The sequence below is a fragment of the Vicugna pacos genome, chromosome 15, assembly GCF_048564905.1.
Source record: "Vicugna pacos chromosome 15, VicPac4, whole genome shotgun sequence".
NCBI classification, from domain to species: domain Eukaryota; kingdom Metazoa; phylum Chordata; class Mammalia; order Artiodactyla; family Camelidae; genus Vicugna; species Vicugna pacos.
The window spans coordinates 15,598,779-15,614,358 of NC_133001.1; the positions used below are offsets into that span (position 1 = coordinate 15,598,779).

The window sequence follows — 15,580 nt, forward strand, 5'->3', positions numbered from 1 at the left end:
CTTGCCAGGCACGAAGCAGGGAGGTTTAACATGGACTTTATTTTAAACCAGGAAGTCCCTGATCCCAGTGCATTTGAAATATAACCCATACATAACACCAATATTAATTTAGTAACTTTTTTTTTGAGTCATCGATTTCTCCGACACCTGCTCCATGGTGGGCAGGACCCGCAGAGCCAGAGGACCTGCTGCAGTGATGGGACCATCCTCAGCGGCCGAGGGACCTGGAATTACCCCCAAGGCAGCCGGGAACCGGGAAGTGCACCCGCGCAGGGCGGGCAGTTGCCAGGTGTTGGGGAAGGGCAGGCCTGCAACTCCGAAGCCTTTGCTGATAGGTTCTGATAGGTTCGAGGTCCAGATTCTTCTGGGAGTCGGGAGCTGAACTGGGCTCCTGGGTAGGAATGGGTGGGGAGGGGCCTGCCCGCCCTGCAAGGTTTGGGTCAAGAGGCGGGTTGTTATCATCCCTCGGTGTGACCCTCGCTCCCAGATCTAAAGGGAGAACGCAGACCAGCTAATCATTATGTAAACTGTTGTGTACAAAGGCCTAAAACAGACACCTCAGGCTGCGTGCACTCATAAATAACAAAAATTGCATCCCTAAGTCCTTTTGGGGGGGTACAAAGTAGAATATTTAAAAACAAGATAAAAAATAAAAGTCACAGTTGGTCCTTAATTAACTCGCCTTCCCTCATTTTACCTTCTCATCCACGAAAGTGGGTGTTTTTACCTCCACTCTTACTATGGAGGAAATTGGCTCTGAGGGGTTGCTCGAGGTCACACAGTTAATAAGTGACAGAATCAAACTGACCCCAAACGGGTGTCCTTAGTAGGTGCTGCATTCCCTCCACAGAGGTAAGGCCGGTTTTCTTCAGCCTTAGCGAAGAGAACGATCCCCTACCCAAATAAAGATGCCGCTGCCAAAATACCAGAGAAAATTGTTGCCTTCCCTTCTTTTCTGACCACAAGGATGTCTTTGCTGAGCTGTTTGCACCCTCCCCTTTATGAAACGGCTTGTTGGATTAAAGATTGCAGTCTGTGATACTTGATTATTTTTTTCTTTTTGAATCTAATCTAGGTCCACTATGATATGGATCTAACCAGGCCGTGCTCAGACCAACTGATCCAAACTGGCATTACTGACAAATGGTGCACAGTTGCTTCCAATAAATACAGACTTTTAAACTACATTGGTCATTTAACCATCAATTACCCAACCACTCTACAGATATTTAATGAGTATCTGCCTTTCCCTCAGGCCAATCTACTTTTTCCTCTGCCAGTTTTTTTCTTTTTTCCCCTCAAACATGGCTAAGATCCACTGTCTTCTTTGCTTAAAAACCCTCAGTGGTTTCCCACCATCTACAGGATGAAGACAAGTCTTGTCACAAGAGGCTCCTGACTGTCCTTGCAGCTCTTAAATCTGGAGGAGAAACAAAGTGAAACTCAAATGGAGAGCCAAGTGTTTTTTATATAGCTGCTAGAGTACCGATTCTTGTCCTCAGATCCCATGTGAGAGTAATCAGAGTATGAAGTATAAATAGTAAATCAAATCCTTCACTCCTCAGCTCTAGAGTTTCTCACTAAGAAATTTGGGCTGTTCAGAGTGACGGGTTCAGAATTTGTCTCCTTCTTTATAACCTATTCCTATTTCTTTTGAAAAATGAACCTGAGAAACTTTGGTAAAAAGTTAGCTGGAAATAGAAAAGCAGGACCAAAGCAGAAAGGAAATGTAAATAATTCTAGGTTTAAAGGTCAACGTCATTACTAAATTCTTGCTTCAAAATTCACTCTGGATTTCCTGGTAGTGAGGGCATGAAGGGAGGCAGGCTGCAGTATTTGAATTTTACTGATAGAAAAGAGGAAACTTAGCAATTCTTGAAACAAGCAAATTATTTTATGCAGCTGTTTTTATCTTTGTCTTCGTTGCTTTTTTAATTATAAAATAAATACATGTGTCTTATAGACAATTCAAATAACATAAATGTGTGTTCAATAAAAAGTGTATGCCCCTTGCCTCCATTACTCTTCTCAAGAAGCAAACCCTAACCCTTGAGAGTAATTTCTTTCTAGCTGATTTTTGGTTTTTGTTTTTGCAATCAGAAGTACTTATACAACTTTCATAGAATGTGGGGGCGGGGGTTTGTGTGCTTGCTTTAAATATCTACATATGTGTGTAAAATCAACTATGTTCTTTTGTAACTTGCATTTTCACTTTACAGTTTAGGAAGGACATCCTTCTATATCAGAATATATCTAGATCTACCTCTTTCATTTTAATGGCAATAATATTCCATTATATGGAGGTAGCATAATTTATTTAACCATTCCCCTATTTGTTTCTGATTTTACAGTCTTAAAATAATGAGCGTCTTTGTATGTACACTTTTGTGCAAATATATGAGGAAAGATTTCTAGAAGTGGAACTGAGGGATCACATGGCTCATACATTTAAAATTTTGATGAACTGTCTTCAAAAAGACTGTATCAATCTATACTCTCACCAACAGTGTTTAGGAGTGCCCATTTCCCCATTCTCTTGCTCACTCTAGATATTATTGACATTTTTCACTTTCTGACACAAGCTTCTAAATGAAATTACTTCTGGCAAGGTCAGTGTATTTTAACCAAGAAAGGAGACCAGTGAGACAGTCTCGTTTCTCTTGTTCTAGAGTGTTGGTTTTCAGGCTGTGTTCTGCGGAGCCCCAGGAATTCTAAGGGATGGACCATGGAAAGGTATAGACTTCCACCCTCTTAGCCAGGACAACTGAGTGTTTTTCTGTTTTACATGTTGCACTTTGGGATAAGATTTTATTTGAAGGTAAGATTCTGTTGTTAAAAACAAGTTTGCAAACCATGACTATGGACCTTATTTATTATTGAACCATTAGCGACTTAAAGAAGAATTGAAAATGAGGCTCCTTCAAAGCAAATAAGAGGGGATGTTAAAACAGTGAACCTCCAGCTGTAGCCAAAATATTCTCATTTACACGTTAAATTACGTGCCTGTGTGCCTGCCTGCTAATGGCCTTGTTAATGCTACACTTTGCACTATAATGCTCAATTGCTGTCCTGCAACCAATCCTAAAACAACGTTTCTTCCAAGATCTAGATTAAAATTTCACTTCTCTATCTACGCACCCACCTCAAGACACACACACACACACACACACACACACACACACACACACACACACACACACACACACACACACACCACTTGTGTGGATCATATCCCTATGTGTTTGTAGAAACTGGATGTTAGCTGAGGCATTTTCCCCCTGAGGCCTAGGTCAAATTCCATGGCCCACGACCCTCTATGATTTCTATGAGCTCCTCTGAGCCTTGGGTTCTCATGGTCTCCTCTGCCTCCTCCTTCTAGGTGCTCTGTTTGAGATCCATTGTGTGAAACTTAGCTCCTTCTTTAGTAGTCTCACGCACACACACACATACATCAACAATAAACTACTCCATTGCACAGAGAATTCCTGAGAAGAGCTGAATTTATTATAGATAGCAGGCTGGGAAGGACAGTCAGAGAAAGAGAGGTTTGAGTCACTAGGATACAAACAAACTCAAAATGATGTTGTGAGCATCCTGTAGCCTTTCATGGCCTCACACCAGCCCCTCTTTGTCTCACTGGCTCCACTCTTCTCTCTTTCCATTCTTTATCTTCACCCACTCCCCACCTCCAACTAAACAAAGAACCTCAAAGTATTGTCCTCTATTAAGTCTTGCAATTCAGCTTTTTCCAGCTTTTACCCTCAAACTCACATGGCCAATCTCTTCATAGTGCTCATCTTACTAACATATTCCATTTAGTAGAATCACCATCTCTAGGAGGCAGTTTTTTTTAAAAAAATAGCAATATTTTTATTGCTACACCCCTGCTATTTCTTCCTAACTGAAACATTGTCATTGTATTGCTTCTGTTCTCTTTTTATTTTATATATATGGACCCTCCAACCAAATGTTAAGTAGACCAAGAACAAGAATTCTGCTTTTTGCAGCTTTTAAATGCCTAGTCTCTCACAAGGGCATAATGAATAAAGCAACCACTAATGATACAATTGAAAGAAGAGTAAATGATAAATGAATATAAGAAGACCCCTGGATATTTTGTAAGATGTGGTGGGTATCTCCTTGCAAAGGCCATAAAATTAGTAATTCTTAGGAAGTTCAGTTAAAACATTCAGACATTTTCAACTAGTATTTATTTTTTAGAAGATACATAATGTAAGCTTATACTACTCAAAATATCCCCTACTTCACATTTCTTTTTTATGTTGGCCTTTACTCTTCTAAACTTTCTTTCCTACTTCTTCTATAAGCTAGATGATATTTTTGTTTATTCCTTTCCAGCCTGGGCAGATAGGAAGGAATCAGAGATGATTATCTATATCAATACAATATCTCCTCTTGCTGGGATCCCAAAAATAAAGAATACTATATAAAGTAGCATGCTATGTAAACCAAGGCTTAGAACATCCTGTAGTGAACCATCGTAAAATATCACTTGAAATTCCTACAGGATCTTCTGCCTGCTGTGTTTAATTCCTAAATCTTGTGTTATTAAAAAAAAAAGTCTATTTGCTCTTTCATCTACACGCACATTACAGAATTCTTTTTTCATCAAAATTGGCTTAGTTTGGAGTGAGGAACCAGGAACATATAACAATTTAGAATTTCTGATATTTGACCCTTTGCTATTAAATTTAAGCCCATGAATAGCTCAAAGTTCAGAAACCAGGCCCAATTCCATTGTGGGTATATACATACATATATAATTTTATACAGAAAGCATAGACTCTGTCCTCTTCCATTTGTCTGTATAACAGAATTTTTGACAATACATTTGAGTGAAAAAAGTTTTATCCCACTATATACTGCCTATGAGAGATGTGCTGCAGATTTAACGACACACATAGGCTCAAAGTGAAAGGATAGAAGAAGATATTCCATATAAGTAGAAACCAAAAGAAAGTAGGGGGGCTACAGCTATCAGAAAAATAGACTTTAAGCCAAAAGTGGTAACAAGAGACAAAGAAGGTTATTATATAATGATAAAAGAGTCAATTCATCAAGAAGATGTAATAATTGCAAATATATACACACCCAACATCAGAATACCTAAATATATTAAGCAAATAATAACAGATCTTGAGGGAGAAATTGACAACTATACCATAACAGTAGGGGACTTCAATACCCTGCTTTCAGCATTGGATAGATCATCCAGACAAAAGCAATAAGGAAACACTGAACTTGAACTATATATTAGACCAAATGGATCTTACATTTATAGAACATTCCATCCCACAGCAGCAGAATACTCATTCTTCTCAAGTACACATGGAATATTCTCTAGGATAGATTATATTATAGGCCACAAAACAAGTCTTAGCAAATTTAAGAATACTAAAATCATAGTAAGTATCTTGTCCAATCGCAATTGTATGAAACTAGAAATCAACAAGAAAAAGAAAGCTCAAAAATTTACACACATGTGGAAACTACAACACACTCCTGAACAACCAATGGGTCAAAGAAGAAATCAAAAGAGAAATTTAAAAAAATCTCAAAACAAATGAAAATGGAAACACAACACACGAAAACCTCTGGATGCTGCAAAAGCAGTTCTGAGAGGGAATTTTATAGCAATAAATATATAGACCACCAGACAATGAGATCCTGTTCACAACTTGCTTTGGACCTCCAGTCTCACCTCGTCTCCAAGTAGACCCAAATTGCTCCTCTTCTACTGGCTGCTCCTGCCCCTGTGCTGGCTCCTGCACATACAAAGGCTGCAGATGCACCTCCTGCAAGAAGAGTTGCTGCTCCTGCTGCCCTGTGGGCTGTGCCAAGTGTGCTCAGGGCAGCATCTGCAAAGGGGCATCTGGCAAGTGCAGCTGCTGTGCCCGATGTTGGAAAGAGCCTGCCCCAGATGTAGACAGAGCAACATGTACAAACTTGCATTTTAGTATTTTTCATACAACCTGATCTGATGCTACATTCCTTTTTCTATGAAATATGTGAATTATAATAAAAGTTGGTGGCTTAAAAAACAAAAGAAAATAGAAAGATCTCAAAAAAACTTAACTTTCCATCTCAAGGAACTAGAAAAAGAACTAAGTTCAAAGTTAGCAGAAGGAAGAAAATTACAAAGATCACAGCAGAAATAAATGAAATAGAGACCAGAAAAACAATAGAAAATATTAATTAGCCTAAGAGCTCTTTTTTGAATAGATAAATAAAATTGATCTTTAAAAAAATAAGAGCTGTTTTTTGAAAAGATAAACAAAAAGCCTTTAACCAGACTAAGAAAAAAGAGAAAACTCAAATTATAAAAATCAGAAATGAAATAGGAGACGTTACAACTGACACCACAGAAATACATAGGATAAGAGAATATTATGAACAACCGTATACTAACAGATTAGATAACCTAGAACAAATGGACAAATTCCTAGAAACATGTAACATTCCAAGGCTGAATCATGAAGAAACAGAAAATCTGAGCAGCCCAATAATGAGTAAGGAGATTGAATCCATAATCAAAAACCTTCTAACACAGAAAAGCCAGATGGCTTCACTGATTAATTCTACCAAACATTTAAAGAAGAATTAATACCAATCTTCCTCAAACTCTTCCAAAAAATTGAAGAGGAGGGAACAATTGCAAACTCATTTTAAAAGGCCAGCATTACCCTAATACCAAAGCCAGATAAGGACACTACATGAGAAGGAAACTATAGGCCAAAATTCCTGATGAACACAGATGCAAAATTTCTCAACAAAATGTTAGCAAACTAAGTTTAAGAACACATTAAAAGGATTATATGCCACGAGCAAGCGAGATTTATCCCTGGGATGCAAGAATGGTTCACTATACACAAATCAGTGAATGTGATACACCACATTAATAGGATAAAATATAAAAAATCATATTATTATCTAAATAGACGCAGAAAAAGCATTTGACAAAATATAACACCCTTTCATGATAAAAACCCTCAACAAATTGGGCATAGAAGAAACATACATTAACGTAGGAAGGGCTGTATACAACAAACCATAGTTATCATTATACTCAACGATTGAAGGCTTCTTCTCTAAGGTCAGAAACAAGACAAGGTTGCTCACTCCCACCATTCTTAACATGGCCCTGGAAGTCCTAGCTAGAACAATTGGGCAAGACAAAGAAATAAAAGGCATCCAAATCAGAAAGTAAGAAGTAAAATTATCATTATTTGCAGATGATATGGCCTTAAACATAGAAAATCCTAAGGACTCAACCAAAAACTGTTGGAACTAATCAATGTATTTGCAGGATATAAAATTTGCAGGATATAAAATCAATATATAGAAATCAGTTGTGCCTCTATATATTAACAATAAAATATCAGAAAAATAAAACTACCCCATTCAGAGCAGCCTCAAAAATAATAAAGTATTTATGAATAAACTTAACCAAGAAAGTGAAACTAGTTCTGGGGCTCCAATGCACAGCATAGTGATTATAGCCAAAAATACCATATTCTACACTTCAAAGTTGCCAAGAGAACAGATCTTAATTGTTCTCACCACAAAAAAGAAATGATAACTATGCAATGTGATAGAGGTGTTAGCTAATGCTAAGATAGTAATCATATTGTTACATATAAATGTATCAAATCAACATGTTGTAAACATTAAACTTAACACGATGTTTCACAGCTAAAATATTATCTAGTCGTTCAAAAGTTCAGTGAAAAAGGTTGACCTGCTTACTTGTTGACATTCAGCTCTTATCTGCTATCGTTCCAGCTGTCTATCTAAGTCAGTTATAGTAGAAGAAAAAGTTTTATAAACCAACAACAACCCACACAAAAAAGAAGGCAAGCTTATAAATACAATGTGTGGGCAAAATGAGTTATTTTATTTTAAGCATTTGCATTTTCTGTGGTTTTCACAATTAATGTGATACAGAGAAAAAGCTGATGATGCTAAGCAGGGTGACTTAAGGTATGGCTTAAGAGTGAGCCACATCTGGGTTTGAATTCTGGTTCTGCCCCTAAGCAACTGTGACCTTGGGGAAAGTTGCTTAACTTCTTTAAGTCTGTTTGCTCAGCTCTAAATTGAAGCCAATAATATCTTTCTCATAATTTGCTACTGTGAGTACAAAATGCAAAATGTATGCTTCATAAGTGGTAGCTGTTCTATTGTAATTATTATCACAGAAACTTTCCTGTGTAGCACTTTGCCATCTAAATTAATTCTTATATTCATGTCTCTCTTTGAGCTTCTTCAAAACACTGTATATGCATCATTTTATTTGAATCTCATAACGACTTATAAGCTAGATATGACAGACATAATTAACTTCATTAGGAAACCAAGATCCACGCATTGCCTCAGTCCTGCAGCATCTGGTAAAATCAGGACAAGAATCCACGTCTTATCCTGATCTACAAGAACAATTCTCCAATCTGTTCTCATACAGCAACCAGAGGGAGCTCTTTATTTAAAAAAAAAAAAAAAAGCATCACCTGATAATGTCAATCCCGTCTTCTTGTCCTCCTCACCTCCTTTTCCCCCTTTCCCTCTTCTCTTCATCTTTATCTTCTCTCTCCTTTTAAGTTTCTAGTCTGGGATCGGTCCAGAAAAACAAAGTCCTGACTCAGGCTCACCTGGATGAATCTCCATATAGGACAGGAAAGCCTACAGTCCTACGACTCAGTCCAGAGAAGCACCAGAAAGAAAGAACAGGTCGACAGCGACCTAACTCAACAAGTGAATGCTCATGACCTTTTTCCTGCCTCCTTCCTTCTACTAAGTTCTCATGCTGCTCTGGAAAGACCAGAGAGCCCTCCCCCTAGAATGCCTCTGCTAGAAAATAGAAAGCAAATTATGGGGAGGGGATTTTTTTGTGCAAAAACATTTATATTCATTTTTTTCTCAAAAATATCATAGGCATAAAGTATGAGAAGAAAATACAGAAATATGTGAGGTATTGCCAACATGAATCTAATATTCTAATATCAAACTGCTGTAGGTCAATGATTCTTCAACTTTTTCAAAGTTAGAACATTATCCTTTAAAGACTTCATGATGTTTGTAAAATTTAATTCAATTACAATTTGAATAACTCTGGTATCTCTTTAACTGCTGTTGCAAGACTATCATTGCTCTATACTGCAATGGAAAAACAGATTTCAAAGTTTTTCCATTTCAGTATATGTCCAGAAAACATAATTATTTGTGATTAAGACATTAGGAGAATAGCATTTATCAGGCCACTTTTAGCCACAGAAGAAGGAGGTAGGTACTTATGTGATACACAACTATGTTGAGAGGGGAATTTCCCCCTCAAAACCCATCTCCCCTTCTCCTCCTAACTTAGTCACTCATGCCTTTAATTTCATTATTAACAGTTATTTCCTTTAGGGAGGCAATATTGTTTAGTACCAGGTTTTATCAAAACAAAGATACAGTCAATTGTAAGCTGCACCAATATTTTATGCACCACAATAAAAGAAAAACCTGTGCCAGTTATAGAAAGACATCACCAATCAGGACAGGCATCCCAATTTCAGAGACACCAAACTATGAAAAATGGGAGTCAAACTCTATGAAATGAAGTAATTGAGAGCATGGACCTTAATATCAAATATATGTGGATGGATAGGCTGATTCTGCCATTTGATAGATGGCTTGCCTTGAGGAAGTCACTTAACTTTTTCAAACCTCTACCTTCTTTGTGGAATTAAAATATTAAAATACATCTCCATGGTTAGCAAGAATTACAGACAACGAGGTATAGAAAATGTGCTTAGGGCCAAGCCCAGCCCTAAGTTAGGGCTCCAAAATGAAAACTATTAAGGAATTACCGTCTTAAATTAATTACCACTGGGGAGAGACATATTGTCTCCACTGCTCATAATTCCTTACTTTCAGTGAGTTTTGAGAGCTGAGATAAAACAGATCTCCACAGATCCAGGCATTTGATGAGACATTTGTTTGTGGGGGAAGAGATAAGTCCAGAACCAGGAAACTACTTAGGGAGGGAAGGCCTGGGGACTGGGAAGCTGGGTCACCAAAACCAAACAATACTGCGTTTTCCAACTTTGGCCCAGGAATGCTTCTGGTTTCAACTTGATTCTACATCAAGAATATATTCATATCCTTGAAAACAATACGTTAAGTGAAAGAAACCAATTAATAAAAGACTACATATTGTATGTGATTCCATTTATATGAAAAAATATCCAAGGATAGGCAAATCCACAGAGACAGAAAGTAGATTAGTGATTTCCAGTGGCTGGTGGAGGGGGATGGGGGGCAGTGGCAGCTAAGAGGGATGGGCTTTTAGGTGATAAAATTAGATTGTAGTGACGGTTGCATAACCTTTGACTATATTAAAAAAAAACCCATTGAATTATACACTCTAAATTGGTGAATTTTATTAAACCTCAATAAAGAGGTTCAAAAAGTTTAAAGACTACATTCCTATATCCTGCTATTCTGATGTCTAAAACTAAACTTTTAAAAAATCACTTCACTTTTTAAACAGAAACAACTGAATACTCTTAGAAGGTAAAGTATCAACTTTACCTTAAATTACACATAAGTCAATAAACCTCACAAAGTTCAGTTAAGGTTTTCACTTTATTTTCACCCACTGCATGTAAAAATGGTCAATTCTAAATATAGTCTCCAATTTTGCAAACTTCAAAAGATTTAGTCACAGGGTTAATGATTTAGCCTCTGTTATGAGCCAGCATGCATTGTGCAGTGGGGATGCAAAGGAGCTTCTTATAACCAAGAGAGATATTCAGAATATTGAAAAACTAGATGGAGTCAGGCAGTGAGTAATCAGAACAAAGGCCAGCTGGAGGCCCCTTAGTTGCTGGAATTTGAAGGATCCTGAGGGTCCAGAAAGAAGGGCCAGGGACATTAGAAGGGGTGGGATTAGGGAATGGGGCATTTGGAGGCTCCAGCAGGGGCATTTTAATAAGTGATACAGAAGATTTCAGTATTTTAACAACTACTTAGAGCTATTCCAGGGCATATCTGTCAACATTATCTCTGGTATGCCACCAGAATGCTCACCTGCCTGTCCAAATGTGTAAAATCTTGGAAGTTTAAAGATGATTTGTTCTCCTTCTGACATTTACAGATGAGAAAATCAAGACTGAAGAAAGGGGAGTGTCTTGCTCACAATGCACGAATAGTAACGGGGTCAGAAAAAGGATCCATGTCTCCAAAATCTCAACCCAGGTTAGATGAGGCAGGGAAAAGAGGCAAAATATCCTCACACCAGATTAACTTGCCCGTTCATTATCTTTTAACCACTTCCAAATCAGAGTTGCAATTTATTTTCTACTTGCATGCATAGAAAAAAAGCGTATATATTCTTCATGAGAGTCAAAGATCTTGAACATAGAAAATAAAGGGGCAGTGGGTCCAGGATTCTGGGTAATTATTTTTAAATTATGTTAATGTGAAGCATTATGGTGCACATGTAGCATTTTTCAACAGAATCCATGCTTCATTGCCAAAACAAAATCAAAAGCATTTAAAATAAAATATGCTGGCACATAATTTCATTTGGTAATTTTTGTCTTCCTAGTTAATAGAAAGTAAAGACTGAAAATTAAATAACAAAAGATAGACAAAAATGATCCTACTCGCCTCAAGTTTTATTTAGAGAATTGCCAATAGAATGACACAGGATGACTTTTTGGGTGTTTATCACATCTTATTTATATATAATGGAATATATATATAATATAACATACAATGGAATATTACTCAGCCATAAAATGGAATATTGTCATTTGCAGCAACATGGATGGATCTAGAGAATATCATACTAAGCGAAGTAAGTCAGACAAAGAATAACAAATATTATATGCTATCACCTATATGTGGAATCTAAAAAATAGTACAAATGAATCTATACCCAAAACAGAAACAGACTCACTGATATAGAAAACAAACTTAAGGTTACTAAAGCATAAGGGGAAGGGGGAGGATTAATTAGGAGTACGACATTAACAGATACAAACCACTATATATAAAGCAGATAAGCAACAAAGATTTACTGTATAGCACAGGGAACTATATTCAATATCTGGTAATAACCTGTAATGGAAAATAATCTGAAAAATTTATATGTATAAAGTGCTTCCATTTATATTTTATATCCACTGAGTTTCATAACAATCATATGACATATAACTCCTCATTTGATAGAAGAAGATATTGAGTCTCAGAAGAACTCAGTGATCTGCTACTTGACAGGTAGCAAATATTAGAGCTTAGATTTTCCTCTCGGTCATTCTAAACCTTATGCTCTTTTCTCTACATTACGATACTCACTTCTTGCAGCCAGCTTATGTGGCGGCTTCTGGTAGCACATTCAGAGCTACCTTTATGTTATCTTTGCAGAGCATCATCCACTCATTTGTACCTTTTAGTCATTCTGTAGAAACCACTTTTCCAATTAAAATGGTAGCTGTTCTGGAAGTGGCATCAACAGCTTGAAGCAATTAAGCTCCTACAACAAGTTCCTGCAGCTTTATTCATTTGAATAGCCATTATTTCAGAGCAGCACGCTAAGCACCATACTGAGATCTTAAAAGCTTCCCGGATTCTCTCCTGGACTTTGTCATCTACATCTATATTCAATTTCCACTCCTATCAGTTTTTCAAGGTATGCATTTTTTCTGAGACCTTTTGCTTCAAAGCTACTTCTTGCTTCCTAATAGACCCACTTCCACTGTGAAAAAGCAAAGAGAATTGTGGGGAAATGGAGCCACAGCGCTAAATGTGACCACAAGCTCTGCTGGAAGTTCTGAAAACGAACCCATTACCCTCTTACCTCACAGATGAGCTGGGAAGGCTGCTGCTGTTGATTTTCTGGGCAAGGGAAGAGTTCTCAGTCAATTGCAAGTCTCTGCCTTAGGATTTACTGAATACCGTTTTTTTCCTTGACTTTTCACACAAATTTTGCAATACCACGTAAATATTCTGAACAAATGACACTGGAGCAGAAAGATTTAAAGTGGAAGCTCTATAACCATTTTGTGAGGTACAAAGGGAAGTTCTAGGTTAAGCCAAAATCTGGATTTTTGTGTACCCTTGCCAGTTGAAACTATCTTCATCCTTCAGAGAATGAGATGTATGGTTCTTGGGCCAATAACGATGGTTTACAGCCATGAGAGAGAAGGAAATCTTGCTGTTTACAACAACATAGATGAAATTTGAGGGTCTTATGCTAAGTGAAGTAAGTCAAATAGGGAAAGACAAATACTGTATAATCTCACTTATAGGTGGAATCTAAAAAAACCAACCTCATAGAAACAAAGATCAGATTTATAACTGTCAGAGGTAGGGAGTGAGGAGTGGGTACGGGGGATATGGGCAGGGGTGGTGGAATTAAATGAAAGTGATCAAAAGGTACAAGCTTCTAGTTATAAGATAAATAAGTTCTGGGGATGTGATGTACAACAATATGACTATAGTTAACAATACTATATTGTATATTTCAAAGTTTCTAAGAGTGAATCTTAAAAGTTCTCATCACAAGGGAAAAAATTGTAACTATTTGAGCGACGGATGTTAAGTAGTCTTGTGGTGGTGATAATTATGCAACATACACATAAATAAAATCATTATGTTGTATACCTAAATCTTATACAATGTTATATGTCAATTATATCTCAGTAAAAGTGGGGGGAAAAACAAATGGTGTTGCCTTACCATGCCAATTCCTTCTGAAAATGTAGGTCCATGTTCCGAGGAGGTTTTCTGCAAGGGTATTTCAGCAGAGCCATTTAGTTGGGATGTGAAGAGAGAGGACCTGAGATGGGAGGAACCTAAGGAATTTAAAGTGAAGAAAAGACAAATTAAAATATATTAATTATTGTGCTGGGTTCTTTACATACTTTTGTTTCATTGCCTCTTTACAACCAAATTTACAGATGAAGAAACCTAAGGCTTAGAGAAGTTAAAATAAATTTGCAAAGTCTCATTGCTATTAAGAAGCACAGCTGGGATTCTAAGGCAAGTCCATTTACTGCAAAGTCCAAGGTCTTCCCTTCTACTCCACCACCTTCCATGGGTTTGGGATTTCCAGTATTTAGAGAGCTACCTTTTCCATCATCCCATCAAGATCTTTGGCAGCTCAGGGGTGGATCTGTGCACAGAAAGCCATTTTCCCTTTTACACTGACCCGGCCCAGGGACAACTGGATTTTAACAGCCTCTCCTGGCCCCATCTCCGTCTGTCCGGTTGCCAGTCCCATCCACGTAGCCACATGAATCCCTGACATCTCATAGGAAAGTCAAAGCATTGGCACTATTGGGAAAGAGATGGTGGATGAACTTGAGTGCTTTGTTGGAAAGGACTCTGGACCAAGATTCAGGCTACACGGACTATCATAGAATAAATAAGTGTGTATCTGCCCATTTTTAATTGCTTTGGAGACAAATGTTTGCTTAAAGTACAGTGAAACAGGAAATAAAAGAGAATTCATATTTGTGGACCATTTCCTCACAATATCTCTTAAACATACAAAAGTAAACCTTTTGCTTTAATTTATCTTTGAATGATTTAGCAACTTGACATGAACAGATTTAGTCTTGAAGTATAAAATAGGACAGACCATATTTTAGTTCTTTCTATCTTCTCCAAGATGCATTATTTTTATACATCCAGGGCAGGCTGTATGTAGACCTACTTGAGCTGCCCACTCAGTGCCTGATGTCATTGCTCAAGTTACTCATTTCTTTCTACCCTAATTTCTTTGACTACAGAAGGAAGAAGGTAGACTAGCTACTCCCCAGGTTTCCTTCTAGCCATGTGGTTTATAGAGTGGTGAACCCTGTAAAGAATGACTTACCTTGTGGGAAATAATATCTTACCGTTCTGTGAAGAATCCCAAACTCAAAATATTTACCAGCAACTATAACTCCCTTAAACCCCAGGTGTACAGGTAGAAAAGGGAATAAGGGACAGGATATTAGGGAAGCTGGATAGAAGGTGAAAGTAAGTCTGAGGGAAATGTAATCATGGGTTACCATGACTAACTCTAGTGGTCTATCTCCAACTTGTATTTATTATATTTTATATAATACTAACATTATATTACACTGAAGAGTAGACCATGTGGAAACCTTGCTTTCAGTTTTTGGGTTTTCAGAAAAATTACATCAGAGGCAGACTTAGCTACTTGCTCACCTGTATGTGGGTAAGGATTTTTTTAATCATTAGCTGTTTGTTTTTTAAACTTCCTCAGATATTTACAGAAATTACATATTGATCTAGAAATTCCCTGAGAATTAAAGGTGCCCTGTCTCCTGGTTATTTTTGCACAGTTACACATGAGGTTTGTTCCTGGACTAGTACAGAAAACTTTCTGACTAGACTGAAGATAATCCTAGACAGCTTGAGAATATTGTCACTGTCCATTTTGAAGTCACTTTTCAGACTGTGACCTGTGCGACTCTTAACACTGTGTCTCTCTCACTCATCCCTGAACCATTCTCTTCCCCTGATTTCTGTGACAGCAGATTCTCCTATTTCCCTTCTCTTTTCC

The 15,580-nt window shown here is 37.4% G+C and overlaps 1 protein-coding gene across 1 annotated transcript in view; it reads right to left on the reverse strand.

Moving 5' to 3' along the window:
• The window catches only part of EHBP1 (EH domain binding protein 1), a 391,476-nt gene that overhangs the window by 345,654 nt on the left and 30,242 nt on the right, over positions 1-15,580 (reverse strand). Inside the window, exon 3 of the mRNA XM_072937655.1 lies at positions 13,744-13,859. The gene's annotated coding sequence lies outside the window, so the exon portion shown is untranslated. The remainder of the gene's footprint in view (positions 1-13,743; positions 13,860-15,580) is intronic.